General features: G+C 46.1%; 1 pseudogene across 1 annotated transcript in view; it reads right to left on the bottom strand.

Moving 5' to 3' along the window:
• LOC309817785 (centrosomal protein of 78 kDa-like) overlaps window positions 1-1160 on the bottom strand; it is a 29863-nt pseudogene extending 28703 nt beyond the window's left edge. Inside the window, exons 1-2 of the transcript in view lie at window positions 1044-1160; window positions 741-1000 (exon numbers count right to left, since the gene is read on the bottom strand). The product of the transcript in view is annotated as a centrosomal protein of 78 kDa-like (transcript). The remainder of the gene's footprint in view (window positions 1-740; window positions 1001-1043) is intronic.
• Between the last annotated feature and the right edge of the window lie 16097 nt (window positions 1161-17257).

Here is a 17257-nt window from a genome sequence, read left to right as displayed (position 1 = left end):
ACTGTGCTTGTGTTTACTTGCCACCCAGTAGAAGGGGAGCTTACCTAGGGCAGAAGCGTTGTCTCCAGCAGCCCTTGGTTCTGACAACTCATTCAAATACCAGGATACTTTACACACATAACCTGCTTAATTAATTCTAAGAACCCACAGAAAGAGTGGTTTTTAATGTCATTTTACAAGTGTGGGGATTGTAGCGCAAAAGAAACCTGCCCAGGCCACAGAGAGCATAAGCCCTGGAATTCAAACCCTAAGCTGCCTTCACACTGGTGCTCTTTCCACTATAGGATACTATTGAAAAAAATTTCTTTTTCCTGAGCCCTGTTTGAATGGAAAGGAAATGAAGCTGGGATATATCAATTTCCTAATCGCTTTGGTCTGTACCAGGCAAAGTCATTCAACACACCAGGTAACATCTGTGCAACCATTAACGACGCTCCAAACTGTGCTAAGTGTTCTACATTGTAGAGTCTACAAGCATTAACAGAGTGAGACCTTGTAACCTCCACAGAGAGTGGGTCCTGTTAAGCCCATGCAACAGATGAGAACACTGAGACCTAGAAGCCTTAAAGCACTCGGCCGGGGTCACCGAGCTGGCAGGGGTCCTAAGCCGCACGCCCCGTCTAGTGCACGCACACCCGGGCACTGGGCACCGGTTCTAGTGCCCACCCTCCACCTTGCACCATCTAAAACCCCGCTTCTCAGCGCCCACATAAGGGCCCCTGGAAGCGGGAACTACAAACCTGTCTCGCCAAGCCGTGGCTGGAAGAAACTCTGGATACAGATCACGGGCAGAGGGTGCTCAAGAGCGGCGTCCAGTCAACCCCACGGAGGCGGTCGGCGTTGAAGTCCAGCAGCCCTCCCGCAGGGAAGCGCGACCGGCGGGCAGAGGCAGCGAGTCCTGCAGCGCACACAGCTCCTCACAGCGCCAGAAGTCGGCCACGCTGTCGCGGCGCAGCTTCACCGAGTGATCATGGCCGGAGCGTGGCCTCGGGGACGCTGGCTGCGGACACGATGCCCACAGCCGCCTGGCGGTCCCTGCTCGCCTCCCGGTCCCTCGGGCGCCCACCGCCCGGCGGCTGCGGCGCCGCAGCGTGGGCAGGACCCACGTAGCAGGCGGAAGACGCAGGGCCACGGGCCCCAGCTACGCCGGCCCCCTCCATGCCACGACCCCGTGACCCCGCATCGCCGGCTGTTGGCGCCGGCCTCAACGCCCCGCGAGACGCGGCGCGGCGGTTTAAACTTCCGGGCGGGACCTTGGGGGCGGGGCTCGAGGACGTCAGCGCACGCCCTGTGCGCCAGCACGCAGCCCCGTCTCCCAAGGGGACCCGGCTTGAGGAGCAGTGGTGGAAGCTTCGAGACTAGGACGGCGCGAAAGGTAGGCGGTGTGGAGAATTTGGGGTTTCGAAAACGCGTTTGCTGACTGATCCAAACAAAAGTGAGACATGATTGTATCAGCGCATTTTAAAAGTAAACTCCCACTAAGTGTCTGTGCTCGCGCCGCCCAGGAGAGAGTGTGCACTTCGTGAGGGACACAGGAAAGGCTGAGTGAACGTTTGCCTGTGGTCCGTTACCTGGTGCGCGGGTGTGTGAATTTCTGCGGAGAGCCCTTAATTTCTGTAGTTTCTGCTGACTTGACACGGTGGTTGGCAAACGGTGACGTGTTCCGTGCATTCAGGACATGATCGTGGTTACTAATAATCACTTTGTTTATTTATTTGTACTGACAACTCCGAGAATTTACTACTGAATATCCACTTTACAGAGGAGAAACTGAGGCGTAGGAAGTGAAGTGACTGAGTGAGAGGAAGGACTCAGACGATTGGTGTCAGTAAATTAACCCTGCAAGGAGGCCGTTAGACCGCGGTGGCTCTGGTGATGCGGCTGCCTACGTAAACCAACCAAAATCTAAGCCTGTCAACGCCTCAGGGTGACGAAAACCGCTGAGGACAACCAGTCACAAACCACCAGCTAGGCGTTAAAGCCATAGCAAATCAGTCATTTCCTTGCTCTGCTTCTGCCCTTTTAAAATAAACATCTCTGCAGCTCCTGTGGCTGGAGTGCTCCTCACCTCTTCCGCTTTGTGGTGCCTGAATTGAATCTATTTTTGCTCACATAAAGTGTTAAAACTTTAAATATGCCTCAGTTTGTCTTCTAAGATTGGCCGTAGAAGTTGGATTTGTGTCCAGTTTCTAGAACAGTGGTCGTCCTCTGGTCAGGCCTTAGGCGTTACGTGTACAACGTTCCTCTTCTACCACCACCTTCTGGATGCCTCCACCCACTACCAGCTCCCACGCATCAGATCCCCTAGATGTGGTCAGCAGTGGCTTTTACATGCAGCGTGCTCACATTATAACATCGCAGACACTCCTGTGTCCTCCAGCCAGCGTGTGAAGTGAAACATTACCATTCCTGTTGAAGAGTCCCTGGTGTGACCACTTTCCCAAACACAGCCACTCCCCAGCTGACCCTGGACTGTATTTTCTTTGGGGTCTGTTTTTCTTCAGATGATTTTCTAGTAATTTATACAAATATGTCAATCTGGATAAACTAATATATTTTACTCTCAATTTCAGGTTGCATCCTTTGCTCTCCAGCAATCATTGGAGTGCTGTTTTCAATATGTCCACGCAGGGATTCAAAATAACAAAAATGCTTTTGAAAAATAATGTCGTAGGTTGACAGAGTGGTTTATAAATTATAGCATACGCTTATGCACTTAATTCTTCCTCACAACCCTGCTTATCATGGCTGGAATTGCTGCTACCCCTGTGGGGTCAGCTGTGGGCTGGCTGTAGCCGGGCCGGGGGACTGACGGGGCCACATGCCTCTTATGTCCCAGCTAGTAACTGGGGCTTGTGCTCATGGGGGTAGCAGGGCTCCGAGAGGGAGAGTAGAAGCATCGTGGGACCTAGATCTGAGCTGGCACACCATCGTTTCTGCTGCCTTCTATTGGCCATGGCAAGTCACCTAACTTTAAGGGTGGGGAAATCAACTCTGCCTCTTGATGGGAGAAGTTGGAATGTTACATTACAAAGAGTGAGGACACAAGGAGTCAACCTGGAGCCATTTTTGCAATTTGGGATGGCGCTTGTTGCCTTCCTCGAGGAGGACGTCCAAAACCATTTTTCAAACATCTCAGGTTCCTATAAATCTCCACCTCTGATTTGGTGACCCATAAAAATTCCCAGTCAGTTTTGGTGAGGGGACACTTGGTGACAGTGTTGTCTTTGTCGAAATGAGTAGTTCCGTTACCGACATTACATTGCTCCCCATACATTATTTATAAGGTTTCCCTGTTTGTATGTATTGTACAGGCCTCTTTTTTTTCTTTCACACCCTAGAGATGTCATAGAGGCAGTAAATGTGTCCAACTTTTTGAGAAATTGGATCAAGTCTTACCTGTATGGAATGCTGTTAATGATGTCAATTGCCACGACAGTACCTTTCATCTGACACACATAGGGTCTGTAAACAGATTAAAAGTAGTAAAAGACATGGAGCGAGAGAATTTTCATTCTCTTGTGCTCTGAAATCTTGGATTTTCATTGGTTTGAATGGGCCTGAAAATGTATTTTTTTTAGTAGGGACATAGAAGCCTCTAGCGGTATTCTTAATAAAGCAAGGTGAGTTATAAGCAATCATCTGATGGAGGGTAAATGAACCACAGTCCAGTTTAAGAAAAATACAATATAAAAGTCTTACCATGGAAGAAAATCTTTATATGATCTTTTGAAAAAAAAAAAGCTTCAAGAAACATAAAGACATGACACCATATTCAGTTTAAAGTCAGTGACTTGTAAGCAAGGCAAAGCAAAGACAGTCTGATTAAGGCCGTTGCATTGTTCTGGCATTTTTTAGGTCTCACCCATTTCTGTGGCCTTTTTAGAACCTAAGCTTCTAGGGCACAGAGAACTTCATCTTGACGTAGGGCTGAGCAAATGCACGGAGCATTTCTCAATAAGTAGGCATTAAATTCTTAGTCCAGAAGGACCCTTGAGATGCCCTCTCTTTACCGCTTGGTAGAACTGTTTTAACCATCCCCAGAAAACAGATTTTTTTCTTTAAATCTCAAAATTCAGAGATTCCACAATCAGAAGTTACTTCTCATATTGCCTTGTGGTCTGCTGTGGACATCTATCGAATGGTGTGAACTCTGCGTGGGGAGTCTGGCCTACCCTCCAGGCCCACGGTTTGGGCTGCGGTGGTGCCATGCTGTGCTCAGGGGCCTTCTTTTTTGGAAGTCTGGGCTCCAGTGAGCCTTGGTCATGTTCTCTTATGGAACCTTGGGTGCTAGACCACTCTGACCCTCAGTCTCATTTGCAGGTTCTGGGGAGGATTAAATGAGCTCATGGGATATCCAGGTGACTGAGGCAGAGTCGGCTCGGGATGAATCTTTGCTTCGTTTTCATTAGCTGCGGAGAAGACAATGACAGCTTGGTGCCTCTCCAACTTTAATATGGGTATGCCTCTCTTATGGATCTTGTTAAATGCAGGCTGGTATTCAGTAGTTCTGGGTGGGGCCTGGATTCTGTGCTTCTAACAAGCTCCTAGGTGACGGTGACGCTGAGGGCAAGGGTTTGGCACCTGTGTTTCTCCCTTTCTGGAAGAGCAGGATGTCTGCCCCACCCCCACCCCGAGAGGAGAAAACATCCGCAATGTGACTACTAGGAACCAGCTTCCCTCACATGCAAGGGTCCTGTACCACTGCTCCCAACCATTCTGTCTGAGGCGCAGCAAGCCAAAACACTGAAATGCTGAGGTTTGCAGCAAAGAGGAGGTTTATTCACAGGGCAGCCAAGCGAGGACGTGACGTGACAATAGGTCTCAAATCCGCCTCCCCAAAGGCAAGGGGCTTTGGGTATCTGTGGGATAAAGAATAAAGAAGCAGGGCAGTATGAGGCATGGGGAGCATGAGGAAAGGTGATTGGAAAAAGGTGTGCTCATCATTGTTCTGAGCTGGCATAACTAGGCTACAGGCCTCAGCACATTCTCAGGCTGGAGTTGGGGAAAACAGGAGCAGAATGGAAGATGACAGCGTGTGAAGGAGGTGTGGTGTCCATAGGTTCGGGGTCTGACGTGCTTCCTGCTGAAGCACCGATGCCCGCCAGGGCCGTAAATGGGGTGGTGGGGAAAACAGGAGCAGAATGGAAGATGACAGCGTGTGAAGGAGGTGTGGTGTCCATAGGCTCGGGGTCTGACATGCTTCCTGCTGAAGCACCGATGATCACCAGGGCTGTAAATGGGGTGGTGGGGAACACAGGAGCAGAATGGAAGATGACAGCGTGTGAAGGAGGTGTGGTGTCCATAGGTTCGGGGTCTGACGTGCTTCCTGCTGAAGCACCGATGCCCGCCAGGGCCGTAAATGGGGTGCTCGGGAAAACAGGAGCAGAATGGAAGATGACAGCGTGTGAAGGTGGTGTGGTGTCCATAGGTTCGGGGTCTGACGTGCTTCCTGCTGAAGCACCGATGCCCGCCAGGGCCGTAAATGGGGTGGTGGGGAAACAGGAGCAGAATGGAAGATGACAGCGTGTGAAGGAGGTGTGGTGTCCATAGGTTCGGGGTCTGACGTGCTTCCTGCTGAAGCACCGATGCCCGCCAGGGCCGTAAATGCGGTGCTGGGGAAAACAGGAGCAGAATGGAAGAGGACAGCGTGTGAAGGAGGTGTGGTGTCCATAGCTTCCATATTAGAGGTACTGCCTGCCTGATCTGAGAGCAGAGAGTGAAAGTGGGAGAGCCTCTTCCTAGATTCTAACTCCTCTGAATTTATAGCACTGGCTCTGCCTGGCTTCATGACATATCCATTGTAGGTGTCACAGAGAAAGAGCGGGCGGGGCAGGGGGTGAGGCAGGGGTCACATGCAAGCCCAGCTGCTGGCTTAACCCCGGCCCAAAGGCAAAGGGCGGGGCCCCTTCTGGACTTTCTAGTGGCTGGGACTTCTGGCTGTGGGTGGCAGGTGTTTGGCACCAGATGGGCCACCATGCCGAGACTGTTGGGGACTGTGGAAGCCTCCTCCAGAGCTCACCCTGCCTGGGGACTGGCTCTGCAGGCCCCTCAGCCCTGCGTATGTATCGGCCAGGCCTTCCCCACCACGGGGCCCAGAGGCCAGAGCCTGCTCAGACCTGAGGGCAGGAGGCAGCCAGAGCTTACCAGGGTGTGGGCCACCTCGTCCGGAGACCTCCCCAGCTCCTCTGCGAGTCCTGGAGACAGGATCGCCTTCTCCAGGGCTGCTCAGCTGCCAGCATCACCATGAGCCAGCTGGCCAAGGTTTCTGAGCAGGAGATGCAGAGCTCTGATCCGACTGGATGCTGCAGCCCACGATGTCCCTTCCTGGCAGATAGGTTCTTTCTTCACTTCTTTTTTGAAATTTGGTAAAAGAACATTTAAACCTTGGCCTGTCCTTCAGGGTATATAGATGGTAGTGGCTTAGCCGGGATTCGATCCAAGCCTGTGTGATTCCAGAGCTTGTGCTCTGGACTGTGGTGCCTCCTTATCGTATATGCTTCATGTGTTACTTGTTTTCCTGTTCTTCTTGTAGTCCTTATGGTACTTAGCCCTAAGTGCCATACCTGTAACGAACAGCTACACTGCCCTGTAGGAGGTCTTCTTTTGTTCAACGCATGAATTGGTCATCCACCACACTGTGTTCTAATCTCAGAAGATACAGGTCAGGGACCACCAGTTGTCAGCATGGCACCATTCCATATTTCTAACTGAGGCTTGAAGCCCATATTTTCCCTTTGTCTAGTTTGAAGGATCCAGATATGTAAAGATGATATTCTAGATAAATCATGGGTTATCCTGAAAGAAATTCACCAGTGACTTGTTCCGTATGGATTAGAAGCCAGCTTCTCTGGCCTTCCTGGAGTATATCCAGTAAGGCGTCTCATTCATATGTCTAGAAAGCAAATATATCATTTATTGCAACTTCAGCGTGGAGCGATGTATTGGTATAAAGTACGATCAACACAATTTGGTCATTGTGAGTATGACAGCTGGGTCCACTCTTTACTACACATATGTAACTCTAGGGATTCTTATGCCCAAGAGAGGAGACGTACTCTTGGCTGTCTAGGACAAGGGAAGCATGTGTTGTTATTCAGGAGCTGGAAGCTTCAGCATGACAGGTAGGAATTGAACAATCCTGGTCTACACATCAGTTGACCTTGCTTAAAACTTGTTTCTTTGGCTTGCTTCATTGGAGTGTTTTCTCCCTCCTGGGGCTGACATTGTCTGTTATGTATCACGCATGTGACATGTAGAAGTTTCAGAACCCAAAATCATATAGATCAGTAAAAATGTATATATATATATAAACCTATTGAAACTCACACTGGGCATAATTCATATATTCCAAAATCAGTTTGACCCTCTGCTCATGAGATTCTTTTTATGGTATGTCCCAGCAAATCTGGGCTTCCATCCCCAATAAATTTTGGGGTTGGAGGACACAAAAGCTTTTGCTCAGACCTAAATTCTGTCTGAAAACAAGGGAAATATTATAAGCCCTTTGTAACCTCTCCAAGAGCAGAAATGATTTACAGCTGTGGCATTGAACCATAATTCCTCGATCTCATTTGAGAAGAGTTCAGTTAGAAACAGTGTCTTGATTTTTGTTTCTTTTGTTTCTTCCCTGTTTTCTTGTCTTGCTTACCAACAATCCATTGTAATTCATGAGTTAGTATGGCAGCAGGCTGAGTGTTCCCTGGAGCTCATTAAATGAAGTGTTTTTCCTAAAATGACGTTTGTCTCCTTGTTTTCAGCCCCTCTTCTTTCCTCTGCCCTTGACTATAACCAGAGCTCAGCAAAAGCTGAGTGACTTTGTGCAGACCTTACTTAGGCTCAGCCTTTTTTTCTTCATTATTTTATTCATGGCTCCTCCATTTCATTGCTTGCCTTCTCGAAATGTGTTGAAATCTTTCTGTGGTTGATGACTTCCAGAATATCTTGGCTTTTATTGGTTGATTAATTTTGGTATTTCTACAGTTTTATTTAGATATGGTTTCAGGAGGAACAGAAAGTAAATATAGTTCCTAGTCTGCCATCTTGAGCTGAAAATCCCTGTGGATTTTAGCATCCAATGTTCCCATGGGAAAACACCCAACCATGGCCTTAATAGATGTAACACTCAAGATTTCAGCTTTTCTTGAGCAATCACTCAGGATTTCATATGTGGTCATTCCTAATGGGGAAATAATAACTATCTCATGACGTTGATTGGAGGATTAAATTAGATAATGAACATGAAAATGCTTTGTAAGATTTAAAAATCAGTAAAAATGTTTTTTGTTATTATTTGATTTGTTGCTATTTCAACTTCACTTGACAGTTGTTTATGACCTTGCCTATGTGAGAAAATGTCCTCTGGGTTATTTTTCTGAAAGCCAGAATGTATTTTTCCATAGCTCAATGGAACTGGCATCATTTGTGAAGGTTAAGGGTGAAGGGGTAAATGTTTCTTGACACCTATCACTTTACAGTGTTTTCAGGAACTAAGTGACTCATGTATTCCTCTTCCAAATTTGGTTGAGGACCTCCTACCAGCCACATGCTTTACGTCAGGTGTTGGAAAGCATTTTCTGGATTTTAAATATCTTAGGCTTTGTGGGCCATATACAGTTTCTGTAGCTTCTCCTCCTCTTTCCTCTTCAACAAGCTTTCTAAACGTGAGAACCATTATTAGCTCACAGTCCCACAGATCCAGGCTGAGAGCCTGATTTGATTCGTGGCCATTATTTGCCAATTCCTGCTCTGCGTCTTCACTGAGGAGGGGGACCATGTTTGAGTAATCATTTCTTTGAATCAACTGTTGGTCTTCTGGGGCTTGTCCTTGCTCTCCTACAGTCTCTAATCAGCGTGGCATCCAGAGAGATCTTGTTAAAACATAAGTCAGATCATGTCACTCAAATTTCTTCAGTGGCTTCTTCACAGAAAATGCAAAGTCCTCAGAGTGCCTCCACAGACCTAGAAATCTGGGCCTCTGTTTCCTCTCTGACTGTTTCGTTCTCCTCTCCAATTTGCTCGCTCTGTTTTCCACACGCTGACATCCTTTCTACTCCTTGGATACTCCAAACCTACTCTTGCCTCATTGACTTTCTGCCGCACGCCAGCCGCAGAAAGAGGATTTCACCGCCCAGGGTCAGTAGGGAAGGGGTGAGGACCTGAAGTAGCACTGACGAATGGGGTCAGAAGCCCATGGGGTCAGAAGGCTGCAATGAGAAGCCTACTCACCGCAACAAAGAATAGACCCCCGCTCGCCGAAACTACAGAAAGCTCGCATGCAGCAATGAAGACCCAATGCAGCCAAAAATAAATAAATAAAACATAAAGTATAGAATCTTAAAAAAGCAACAAAAAAATCGATAAAGAATATTACGAGAATAGAATCACAGGCCAGTTTCTCCTTTGAACATGCATGCAAAATGTGTAAAGAGAAGCACAAACTGTATCCATGGTATGTAAAACAATCATATATCAGAATCAAAGTAGCTTTATTCTGGCAATGCAAGGTTGCTTTAATGTCCAAACATGAAACTGATCCCAGGAATGAATTAGAGCGGGGAAAGAAGTCATTTACAACTGAAATCTTGGGACTTCCTTGGTGGTCCAGTATTTAGAACATGACGCTTTCACTGCTGGGGCCCTGGGGTCCAATCCCAGGTCAGGGAACTAAGATCCTGCAAGACATGAGGCAGGGCCCCGAAAAAAACAAAAAAAAAAAAAAGGAAAGAAAGAAGTCTTAACCAGGAGAAGCACAAGATCGAATAAACATAACAGATAACACCTTATGAAAAGTAGGTGAAGATTATGGAATATTCTAAAATTTAAAACAAAAAGAAAGTTTTAAAGATTCAAAAGGATGTGACAAATATTGTACATAGGCAAAAATGAAATGAAATAAAATATACAAATGATGGGAACCCAAAATTTCAGATGCCCAAGTCCTGTCTCTGAAGAGTCTCATTCAATGGGTTCAGGATTTCCTCTATATTTAAAAACCTACAGGTGATTCTGGTACGATTCACAGACACAATGTAAAGCTTCTCTTTTACAGGAAAGAATACCACATTATTTTGTTATCTTATAGTTATACTAACAGGTTGTACTATTGACGGATAAGTCCGCTGTCAAAATGCACCCCCACTAGGGGTAAAAAAGGAACTAGTAGTCTCTACTGCTACTTGGTGGCAGCATGCATGTATTGCAAGGGCAATTATTGTAGCAATCCAAATTAGTGGAACATTTTAGAATTGGAAGACTACATACAGATCATCTAGTCAAGCTTCCAACTATTAAAGTTGTGAAAACTAAGGCCCATATAAATGACATGATTTATCTCCAAAGAGCATTAGTGAAAGTATGAAATAAAAAATATCTCTGAACTTTTAATTTAGTGCTGTTTTTATTAATCTCAAGTATTAGCTTAAACTTCAGTGTGACAGATTTGGGATTGAATTCTTGCTCACGTTTACTGGTTGCGTGCCTTTTAGTAAGTTACTAAAACACTTTTCTTAAAAATAGACGTATTTATTTATTTATCTTTGGCTGCCTAGGCTCTTCGTTGCTGTGCGCGGGCTTTCTCTAGTTGCGGTGAGCGGGGGCCACTCTTTGTTGCAGTACGTGGGCTTCTCATTGTGGTGGCTTCTCGTTGTTGCTGAGCACGGGGTCTAGGTGCGTGGGCTTCAGTAGCTGTGGTTCACGGGCTCTAGCACGCAGGCTCAGTAGTTGTGGCACATGGTCTTAGTTGCTCCGTGGCATGTGGGATCTTCCCGCATCAGGGCTCAAACGTGTGTCCCGTGCACTGGCAGGTGGATCCTTAACCACCGCGCCAACAGGGAAGCCCTACTAATACACTTTTAACTTTGCTTTTCACGTATGTAAAATGGTGAGCCTTGACTGATATAGAATATGAGATAACCTAGCACTGTTCTTCACACATATATGTAGTTAAAATTTTTTGGCTCTCATCCCACTTAAACAGCCTCTATCCCCTTAATAATGAATGTGTCTTTCAGCTAGCAGAGCACCCCACAGCTGACCACATTCTGGCAAGAGATATAGGATTCTTTTTCTTACTGGGGGTTCTTTATACCTGATATTTGAAGTGCACTTAAACATGAACAACTCTTGTTTATACTGTATTAATGGATTTGATGGATGAATTTTAGAAAGTAATATGCAGGAATTGAGCTGCCTTACTCTCAAGAAATATAATTCGATAGTGGTGGCTAGAACGATAAACAGTGTTTGGACAGGGAGTCCATATTGGATGTGAACTTCCTGTACTCCCATTCGTCTATTAAGAATAAATAGAATCCTTTCAAAATGTGTTTTAAAGGGCAGTTATTTCTTTCTGCCTCATTTAAGTTACCTGCAAGAAAAAGACAATCTCCTGCATCCTTGTTTAATAGGCTTTTAACGTAAAGCAGATAATTTTTTGCAACATTTCCCAAACTTTTCGTTATCCAATTGGCTGAGGCTTCTCAATGATTATCATTTCACAACAATATCTCCATCTTCAGCTTCTTTCAATGAATTGGCCTAATAGATGTGCCGTTAAAACAGAGCTTCACTCTCAACGTATTTTTAATTTTGTATTCAAAGGGTATGAAGGATTCAGCCATAACAGTGAGTGGATTTCTGATACATGCTACATGATGGATGCAACTAAGTGAAAGGAGTCAGGCATGAAAGGCTACATATCGTATGGTTCCATTTATATGAAATGTCCAGCAGTGGCAAATCCATACACACAGAAAAGATTCTACATTAGTGGTTGCCAGGGGGTTGGAAGAGAGGGAAATAGGGAATGACTCCTTAAAATGGGTGTAGGTTTCCTCTTGGTTGATGAAAATGTTTTGCAGCTAGGCAGTGGTGATAGTTGCACAACACTGTGACAGTAGTAAATTCCACTGAATGGTACGGTGAATTGTAAAATGATCCAAATGGTGGATGTTGTGTTATGTTCCTTTTACTACAATAAAAAGGAGAAAGAATTCGGGAAAGACTTAGAGTTTGGGAAACTAAGGTGAACTGGTCAAGAAAAAGACAGCTCTATTGTTCAGTTTTCTCTCAGCTCTCCCAGTGCATTAATCCTCAGCCAAAAGTAGCCTGAACTTGTAGATGATAGTCATTCAACACAGTCCAGGGAAAAGTAAATAAAATAAAACCCAACTCTTCTTCTTTAGCACATGTAGGAAAGGTTAACTTGCTGCTCAGCCACGTGGACATTCATGAAGACGTTTCACTTTAGCTGTCCTCTACTTCAGTACTTTACTCACTTGAGCTCATTCACACGTGTAGGCAACAGCATTCCTTAATTCGATGGAATCTGCAGCACTGGTTGTGATCGGTCTCATGGAAAGAAAAGGAAAGGTGGCGCGGAAGCCAAGGGAAGAGATTTTCAAGACAGAGACGTTGTTTAAGATCTGACTCGGCTTGGCGGTCACAAAGATAAGGATTGAGAAGTAGTGCCCTGGACTTGTCAACGGAGAAATCATTGGGGGCTTCAAGGAGATCAGTTTCACGAGAGTAGGGGGGCAGAAACCAGACCGCAGTGTGGATGGGAGGGGAGAAATGGGGGGCAAGTCAAGAAATTGATGGCAAAGGGAAAGAAGGGAGGGGTGGATAGGAGGACAGGAGAATGGAATGGAGGAGAGCAGTTCCTTGTGGCTCTTTAATATGGCTGGGAGGGGCCAACAGAGAAGGAGAGTGTGAAGATGTAGGAAGAGGGGGTGGCATCCCGAGCCCAAGGAGGACTGGCCCCTGTCTTCAGCTCCCACCAGCTGGATGTTCCCTCCCTCTAGCTTTCCACGTAGGCTGTGGAAGTTGCCCCTTGCCTCCTTGGATCAGCCGCCCTTGATTCGTTCGTCCTTTTCTTATTTCTCAGCACACCTGGGTCATACGTTATGTGAAGACAAACAAATCACCACTGATGCTTAATTTTCTTGAAAAATCCCCAGGCAGGTACCATTTTGGAGAACTACATATTGTGCCTCAGCAAGCCAAAGTAGCCCATTTTTCCTCTCTCATTGGGAGAGATTGCTGTTTCTTGGAGAACCTGATGAAGAGGGTGACTCGCACTTAGGAATAACGTTGCTTGAAAAGTGCAAAAGGTGAGGTAGTTTGGCTCTGAGGGGCCTCTGAGGCCTGAGACTTCTGAGAGATGGCAGACTCACAGCTCCCATTTCCCTCTGCCCCTGAGCTATGAGCTCATCAAATGAGATGGTAAATAAAGTCACTGACATGGTTTAAAGGATAATTTAGTTCTCTCTTGTTCACTCAGAGCAAATTGAATGGGATTTGCATACAACATATGGATGAAATATCCATACGATGGGGCTTGACCATATCCTCATGGTTCCCCTTCCCTTTTCTACATCTGGCCCCTTTAGCTCTGCAGACTTAACCCCACACCATCAGTCCACCCAGTCGGTCCGCTGAACGTCGCTTCCTCCTTCGCATCTGGTCGTTGTCGTCACCTTGTTCTCCACTACCGCCTCCTGCAGTAGCTGTTAGGTCCAGAGAGGTTGGTTCACTGTGAGCAAGTAACTGTCAACTCCATGGACAGGTGGAAGTGACTTGGCAGCCGGGATGCGCCCATCCTGAGTTCATTATACCCATGAGGGTCAAGGAGAATGGGGATGCAGCTGGTCTGCAGAGCCCCGGCAGTTCTGAGACACATGCTCCTGGATCCACACGTTGCTCCATACCCAGCCTTGCCTTTCTTTGTTCTCTCTCTTGACTCCATCCAGGTTTCTGCTCCCCTTGTCCCTTTGGGGAGGGAGGCCAGTACCAGCCCAGGTGTAGTCCCCCAAAGCTTCCTACTTCCAAGCGTTACGTAGGCTTGTATATCCACTTGCTTGGGTTGCCCTGGCATTCGTGCCAACAAGTTGAGTGGTTTATGCCCTAGGCTCTCTTTTCTGGCAAGAATGTGCCTAAAAATCTCCATCTCTGGTTTGGTGGCCCCTAAAAATTCCCAGTCAGTTTTGGTGAGGGGACACTTGGTGACAGTGTTGTCTTTCGAAATGAGTAGTTCCGTTACCGACAATCCTTTGCTCCCCATACGTTATTTATAAGGTTTCCCTGTTTGTATGTGCAAACTATTTGTGTGTATATTTGGAGAAATACATTGTACAGGCCTCTTTTTTATTTCTTCCACACACCCTAGAGATGTCATAGAGGCAGTAAATATGTCCAACTTTTTGAGAACTTGGAACAATCAAGACTTACCTGGATGGAATGCTGTTAATGATGTCAATTCCCGCGACAGTACCTTTCATCTGACACACTTAGGGACTGTTAACAGATTAAAAGCAGTAAAAGATGCGGATAGAGAGAATTTTCATTATCTTGTGCTCTGAAATCTTGGATTTTCATTGGTTTCAATGGGCCTGAAAATGTATTTTCTTTAGTAGGGACATAGAAGCCTCTAGCGGTATTCTTAACAAAGCAAGGTGAGTTATAAGCAATCATCTGATGGAGGGTAAATGTGCCACAGTCCAGTTTAAGAAAAATACAATATAAAAGTCTTACCATGGAAGAAAATCTTTATATGATCTTTTGAAAAAAAAAAAAGCTTCAAGAAACATAAAGACATGACACCATATTCAGTTTAAAGTCAGTGACTTGTAAGCAAGGCAAAGGAAAGACAGTCTGATTAAGGCCGTTGCATTGTTCTGGCATTTTTTAGGTCTCACCCATTTCTGTGGCCTTTTTAGAACCTAAGCTTCTAGGGCACAGAGAACTTCATCTTGGCGTAGGGCTGAGCAAATGCACGGAGCATTTCTCAATAAGTAGGCATTAAATTCTTAGTCCAGAAGGACGCTTGAGATGCCCTCTCTTTACTCCTTGGTAGAACTGTTTTAACCATCCCCCGAAAACAGATTTTTTTCTTTCAATCTCAAAGTTCAGAGATTCCACAATCAGAAGTTACTTCTCATATTGCCTTGTGGTCTGCTGTGGGCATCTGTCGAATGGTGTGGACTCTGCGTGGGGAGCCTGGTCTACCCTCCAGGCCCACGGTTTGGGCTGCGGTGGTGCCATGCTGTGCTCCGGGGCCTTCTGTTTTGGAAGTCTGGGCTCCAGTGAGCCTTGGTCATGTTCTCTTATGGAACCTTCGGTGCTAGACCACTCTGACCCTCAGTCTCATTTGCAGGTTCTGGGGAGGATTAAATGAGCTCATGGGATATCCAGGTGACTGAGGCAGAGTCGGCTCGGGATGAATCTTTGCTTCGTTTTCATTAGCTGTGGAGAAGACGATGACAGCTTGATGCCTCTCCAACTTTAATATGGGTATGCCTCTCTTGGGGATCTTGTTAAATGCAGGCTGGTATTCAGTAGTTCTGGGTGGGGCCTGGATTCTGTGCTTCTAACAAGCTCCTAGGTGACGGTGACGCTGAGGGCAAGGGTTTGGCACCTGTGTTTCTCCCTTTCTGGAAGAGCAGGATGTCTGCCCCACCCCCACCCCGAGAGGAGAAAACATCCGCAATGTGACTACTAGGAACCAGCTTCCCTCACATGCAAGGGTCCTGTACCACTGCTCCCAACCATTCTGTCTGAGGCGCAGCAAGCCAAAACACTGAAATGCTGAGGTTTGCAGCAAAGAGGAGGTTTATTCACAGGGCAGCCAAGCGAGGACGTGACGTGACAATAGGTCTCAAATCCGCCTCCCCAAAGGCAAGGGGCTTTGGGTATCTGTGGGATAAAGAATAAAGAAGCAGGGCAGTATGAGGCATGGGGAGCATGAGGAAAGGTGATTGGAAAAACGTGTGCTCATCATTGTTCTGAGCTGGCATAACTAGGCTACAGACCTCTGCACATTCTCAGGCTGGAGTTTTGGCCCTCTGATGGCAGGAGGTCAAAAGGCACTTGCCCAGGTGGAAGATCGGTGGTCCTCTCCACTCTAAACCAGCTCAGCCTAACCAGGCCCAGCTGATTGCAAGTTCCTGGAGGATCACGGGGCAAACATCTTATTGCTTATGCTACATGCTACTTGGAGGACGTGCAGGTGTTCAAGCTACCTTGATGAGTGAAGACCGGGATTTGACTAATCATGACACCTTGTTTCACCTCCAGGCGAGCAGAAGAGAGCTGTAGGCTGAGTCTGGCTCCTGGCACCTGGAATTGGAGGCAGGTGGTTTAAAAACGGGCTCTCCCACCCTCTGTGTGATATTAGGTAGATAGACTATTGAACCTTCCTGTGCCTGTTTCTCCACAAGCAGCATGGGGACACTCAGAGTCCCTCTCTTGGGGGCTGTTACGGGGCTTCAGTGAGATATAGATGCATGCACAGGCACACGGGAGACACCCAGTGTGTGTTCCCTTCGTGCTTATTTTTATTAGGACACCAGTATTGTTAGAAGATTTCTGGTTTGGACAACAAATTAGATAGGTGGTCATTGCTATAGTTTATGCGAGAGCAATTCACATTGCCATTTGCAAAAAAGTAGTTGGTTGTCCAATGGGGATTATAAACATCCATTTAACATGAGCTACTGAAGAGATAGTTCACACAGTAAGTACTTTATTTAAAATCAATTCTCTTTGTTTTCTTAAGCAATTGTTAACCCCCAATTTCGTGAGTACTACCAAGTAAGTCACTTGAAAATCATCTAGAGCAATCTATTTCACTTAGCAAGCCTAAAGCTATAGTTCAACCATTTTATTTACTGTTCTATGACAAAAATTACTCTAAACAGCTATTCCCTGGATAAGTAATCAGCTAAAGCTAGTTTGACTGACTAAATCGATTTACTGAGTTAATAAGCCAGTTGTTTTAGAATAGGTCGAATGCATATTTCTCATCCATTCTGCATTAAAGTGTTTCCCATTCGTACGTACCCACATTCCTACTTCTGTGCTGTAGGGCTTGGCTGAACTACACCTGCCTTCAGTGAAACTTTTCTCTCCTGCACAATTGGAGATAATTTTAGTCTCCTCGTGACTCCCACGGGGTTACCTCTGTTGTGACACTTGACTATTTGGTGGCATATTTTATTTGAAAAAGCCTTCCGTTACTCCGGGCACATCAAACAGTAAATGCTTTCTCTTCGTAAACCTGCATAACAGTTTTCTGAACTCTTCTGCTCTGGGCAAGATTCATCAGTACACGAGGCAAACATAGTGAAAGAGGAGACAGTACTTGTGTTGTATTCAATTGGGTCTTGATACCTAAGTGTGACTCTTAACCAAGGATTATGCAGTAGTTAAGGACACAGATTCAAGTTGTTTAGGATGTGTCCTAAAGTGTCAGTGGCAG

The sequence above is a fragment of the Grampus griseus genome, assembly GCF_964374135.1.
Source record: "Grampus griseus genome assembly, contig: HAP1_SCAFFOLD_208, whole genome shotgun sequence".
Classification (NCBI taxonomy): Eukaryota; Metazoa; Chordata; class Mammalia; order Artiodactyla; family Delphinidae; genus Grampus; species Grampus griseus.
This window is presented reverse-complemented; position numbering and strand designations above follow the sequence as displayed.